Here is a 5,671-nt window from a genome sequence, read left to right as displayed (position 1 = left end):
TGTCTTTGCTCTATTGATGGACATTGATGAACATTTCCACTGTTTTCAATTCTTAAAAATAAAGCTGCTATGAAATTCATATACAAGTCCTTGTATGAACATAGGGTTTGTTTCTCTTGGTTACATGCCTAGAAGTAAAATGGCTATTTGTGTAACTGCAACATATTTTGCATTTAAAAAAAATTTCAAACTATTTTCCAAAGTGGTGGTATCATGATATAGGCCAACAAGAGTTTAGATTTTTTGTTGCTTCTCAAACTAGCTCAGATTAAGTAAATTAGCCTTTATAATTTTAGCCATTCTAATAGATATGTAAGCATGTCTCATTTTGATTTTAGTTTGTATTTCTTTAATGTCTAAATGTTGAGAAATTTGTCATGTGCTTATAAGCCATCCATATCCTTTTGGTGACATGTCTCTTCAATAATTTTCTTCACATGTAAAATTGGATACTCTGTTTAGTTATTAGTAAGGTTTTTTATTTTTATTTATTTTTTAATAATCAGAGTAGATGTCCATTATCAGATATATAATTTGCAAATCCCTTCTCCATCTTTACGGTTCCTCAATGGAGCTTTGATAGCTGTGTCTTTCAAGAAATATGCTACTTCTTTCCTGGTACACGGAGGTATGACTAGAACATTATCCATGTTGACCTTTGCAAAGAAAATCATGGCTTAAGATATATGTAGTCTGCGGTTGTTGGGAGTGTTCTGTAATATCAAGCATATCTAGTTAGTTGATAATTTTGTTCAAGTCTTACATATCTTACCAATTTGATGACTGTTTGTCTATATAATCTTAAAATAAAGGTGTAGAAATTTTTTTCCATTTCTCTTTTAAGGTAGAAGTTGTGATTTTTGTTCTTAGTTTCCCCCTATATATCCCCAAATCTGTTATTAAGTATTAAAAGTCAATAATTATTATACACCCTGAGAAATTCATCTTTATACTCTTCTGTAATTTTGACTTGATCTTTATATCTGATAATGAAATTTGCTTTAAAATAACTTTTCATTATCTTGAGATAACCACCAAAGTTATAGTGTGAATAGTGTTAATATAGCATATTTTTTCTTTTACTTTTTAAAGCACTTCTATATTTAATCCTGACAAAAAAAGAAAACAGCTTTTTAGCTCTGGAAGCATCTTTCTAAATTATCTTTTTTTTTTTTAATTAAGCAGTAGCAATTTTTGTTAAGGGACCTAAACTGAAAGTAGGTTTAGAAATTTATTTATTTATTTATTTATTTATTTAGTAAAAGATTTTATTTTGTTTATGGACAGCAAGAGAGAGATAGAGAGAGAGAGAGAGAGAGAGAGAGAGAGAGAGAGGAAGCGCACAAGCGGGGGGAATCACGTGCAAAGGGAAAGGAAGAAGCAAGCTCCTTGAGGTGCAAGTAGTTCCATGCAGGGCCGGATCCCTGTACACTGGAATCATGACCTCAGCTAAAGGCTTAAACAACTGAGTCTTCCAGGCACCCCTAGAAAATTAAGAAAAAGAAAGACCTTTTAAAAATATTTTGTTTCTTTCTTGTTTTTTAATATTTTATTTATTTGAGAGACAGAGAGACACGAAGAGGAACTATAAGCAGGGCAGAGGGAAAAGGAGAAGCAGGTTTCCCACTGAGCATAGAGCCTGATGTGGGGCTCCCTCCCAGGACCCTGGGATCATGACCTGTAAAGAAGGGACACTTATGGAGGAAGCCACCCAGACACCTCTTTTCTTTGTTTTTAATATATGGCAACTGATAATTCCCAGCCACGAGGAGCATATTACCCATTGATTAAATCTTTGAAAACAACCTATTTAAAAAGGTGTGTAAATATATACTTACTCAGATTTATGCACTTTGTGTTTTCTTCATAGTTTGGGGCTGGACCCCATGGTCACAACACTGCTTCCAGTCTTTGCCTTCCCATCTTTTGATACCAGGTATTTGGTCAGCAAAGCAAATTAGTATCAAAATTAATAAGCCCTTGGCACCATATCTCTGGAGCAGGGGTTGCTCTTAGCCGAGGCCCAGAGCAGTTGACCTCCCCTCGCTAGTGCTATAGCCCCAAGGATTAGGTACCTGCCCCCAGAACTCAGTCTTACATGTTATGCTAAGCAGACAAAACCAAAACAGGAAAGCTCCAACAGCTTTCACTGGCATGCTTCATCTCCCACTCCCTCCATGTCCAGGCAGTACCAGATGCCAGGGAGGGGTCTTGGACCAACATATGGGAGAGAAGGAAGTAGCTATGAGCAAGTATCTGCCTCTCTATTCCTTTCTTTCATGAGCAGGTTGTAAGGAGGAGGAAGAGGAAGGGGAAGAGAGGTGATCTTCAAGGGGTGAAGGCCTCAGGTAGGCAGCTGGCTCCTGCCAGTAGGAAAGGGACAAAGGAGAAGGCAGTGAGTCTTGCAGGGACTGTGGGGGGTAAGGGTTACAGCTTATGATGGAATCTGGACAGGAGTAATAGGGATACTAGTCATTTGAGTCCACCATTGGCAAGCTGTGCTGGGTGTCAGGGCAGATAGGCCTACCTGGGCAAGGCACATGAGAGAAGGTCGAATTCTTCTCTGAGGAGCAGGTGGAGCTTTGGGTGTTGGGAAAGCAAGACAGTGTTGTTCCAGGACCAAGGACAGGTCTGGGTACTCCTGGTTGGAGGTCAAGGCCACAGTATGATCCAGGTCTTCTACAAGCAGCTTGAAGGTACCACATGCCAGCCACCCCTCATTATTGTGTATGGCTTATCCATCAAATGACTCCTTCAGCAGCTTGAAAACCACCTCCACAGGCACTCCAGGATATGGGAGGCTTCCAGAGTGAAGATTTTGCACCGGATCACCCCAAAAGTCCAGAAGTCACTCTGCTGGATGTAGATCTGGTCAAACATGGCCTTAGGGACCATCCCCTTCACAGGCACTCCACTGCTGGTTGTCTTTTTATAGTAACTGATGTGGTGATATCTCTGGCAAGGCTGAAGTCTGAGATATTCATCATGTTGTCCTTTATCACCAGCACTTTACTGGTGGCCAGGTCTTGGTGTATGCACTTCTTGGAGGCAAGGTACTTCATGCCTCAGGCTACCTGATAGGCACAGGATACCAGTTCCTTGGAGGAGAGTTGCTCTGCTGCATTGTGGCTGATATTGTAACAGTACTCCAGGCCAGGAGGCCTCTGGGCCTGCAGGTACTCCTGTATGTTGTCTTTGCAGGCATACTCCATAATAGTGTACGAAGGACCGTCCTGTGTGCAGGACCCAGCAGGTTGATGGTGTCCTTGTGCTGTCTAATCATCTTCATCATCTCAATTTCTGAGATTATGTTTGACAGGTCTTTCTCTGTTGCATCTGACTTCAACATCTTCACAGACACTTTAGTCAAATGGTTGGATTTGTCTTTGTCCAGACCAATGGCCTCCTCCAACACCACCTGCCCAAAGTAGGCCTGTCTTAGGGGTCTTCCTAAACTGTCTACAACCAGCCTGTCTCAGGTCAGTTATGAACTCTAGATTATTCTCAAAAACGTTAAAACACAAGCTAAAAATTCTCTTCACTAGGTCTCTGTTGCAGGTCTAATTTTCTTATCTTTCATCATTTATCTTTTTCCTAATTCTTATTTTCAGTATAGTTTATTTTGCTTCCAGGTGTTTCCCCTGGTTTCTGTATGCTGTTTCATAGGGAAGAGTTATCCTGTAATAAAATTATTTCTTGAGCATTCATTACATCTCTTAGTTAAAATGGGTTCTTTTATGGTATTGATTCATTTGAGTTTTCTCAAAATGGGAAGAATTTTCAAAATGGTGTTTTCCTCAAGGTTCAGAGTATGTCTTAGCCTCATCTTTATGCTTTTTGAAATTCACTTTTCAAATTCTTGTCCCTCTTTTTATCTTTTTAAATTTAAATGTTTTATTTTTACTATTTTTTTTAATTTGAGTAGAGTTGATATTCAGTGTTTCATTGGTTTCAGGTTTTCAATATCTCCATACATTATTCTATGATCACTACAAATATAGCCACCATCTGTCACCATATAACACTATTATAATATCATTGACTATATTCTCTACACTGTCCCATACCTCTTTTTAAAATCTCTGATTTTTATGTTTCCTGTTATTCCAATTTTCAACCAACATTTTACTTGGTTACTTTAATAAAATATGCCTGATTACACACTCTTTGCTGAAAACCATAGCATTTGATTTATAGTAGTCTTCTTCTTCTTCTTTTTTTTTTTTTAAATTAACATATAGTGTATTATTAGCCCCAGGGCTACAGGTCTGTGAATTTCGAGGTTTACACACTTCACAGCACTCACCACAGAACATACCCTCCCCAATGTTCATAACCCCACCACCCTCTCCCTACCTTCCCCAACCCCCCCCGGTCAACTCTCAGTTTGTTTTGTGAGATTAAGAGTCTCTTATGGTTTGTCTCCCTCCTGATCCCATCTTGTTTCATTTACTCTTTTCCTGTCCCCCAAACCTCCCACATTGCACCTCCATTTCCTCATATCAGGGAGATCATATGGTAGTGTCTCTCTGGTTGACTTATTTTGCTAAGCATAATACCCTCTAGTTCCATCCATGTCATCGCAAATGGCAAGATTTTATTTCTTTTGATGGCTGCATAGTATTCCATTGGATATATATATAGATATATATATTTATATATCTATATATATATCATTCATTTGTTGATGGACATCTAGGTTCTTACCATAGTTTGACTGTTGTGGACATTGCTGCTATAAACATTTGGTGCACGTGCCTCTTTGGATCATATAGTAGTCTTCTTTACCTCTATCAGAACCCCAGGTAGCTTTATTTATTTATTTACTCACATAAACAGATGATCCAACACAACGTTTTTTGATGTTCAAATGTATTATAATGTCTTACCGCTTAACACTATGCTTACTGTTCTCTTTCACTGTCTGACTAAATCCTCATCATACCTATGCCATTTAATCAGAAAGAACTTTTGAACTCAGAGTTCTCTCCATGTCAGGGAATGAAGACTCCCCCCTTCTGTTTGTGCAGGTAAAATAAATGTTGATATTGTCTGTCCTGCACATTCCCTATCCTGTTCACCAGAATATTCACCATCAAAATATATACAAAATAAAAACCATACCTCACCACTTCTATTACCACTCAGCATGCTAAAAACACCATCATATGTTCCTGAATTATTGACTTCCACACATACTGCACTCCTTTCTCCCTGCAAATTTATTTTGGTACAGCAACTTAACCTAAAAATCAAGTCAGATGATTTTATTCTGCTGTTGAAAGTCTTTTGGTATCTTCCCCTTTCATATTAAATAAAAACTGAAGTTGTTTCAATGTACTAGAAGGTCATACATCAATACGTTCTTTCTCTCTCCACCACTATGAACTCCTCATTGGCCTCCTTGCTTTTCCTCAAAAGTAACAGACCAGCTGTTCACACAAAGTCTATATACTTACTTGCTCTGCCTAGAGCAATCTTTTCCTTTAATATTTGTATAACACCCTCCTTCACTTCCTGGGTCTTTGTGCAAAGAACATCTCATAAATGAGATATAACCACCCAACACAAAATAAAATTAACTTTCATCCCAGCATTCTCCAATGGCTTTTACCTTTCTTGTATTTCTTTGTAACACTTATCACCATCAACCATCAATCATTATTCTATT

At 38.3% G+C, this 5,671-nt stretch overlaps 1 pseudogene; it reads right to left on the bottom strand.

Annotated features, from left to right (window-relative positions):
• Window positions 1-2,527: 2,527 nt before the first annotated feature.
• LOC132008874 (fibroblast growth factor receptor 1-like) lies at window positions 2,528-3,470 on the bottom strand (annotated as a pseudogene).
• Window positions 3,471-5,671: the final 2,201 nt, after the last annotated feature.

The sequence above is a fragment of the Mustela nigripes genome, unplaced genomic scaffold, assembly GCF_022355385.1.
Source record: "Mustela nigripes isolate SB6536 unplaced genomic scaffold, MUSNIG.SB6536 HiC_scaffold_1787, whole genome shotgun sequence".
Taxonomy (NCBI): domain Eukaryota; kingdom Metazoa; phylum Chordata; class Mammalia; order Carnivora; family Mustelidae; genus Mustela; species Mustela nigripes.
The sequence above is the reverse complement of the archived record's forward strand: the minus strand, read 5'-3'. Positions and strand labels throughout refer to the sequence as shown.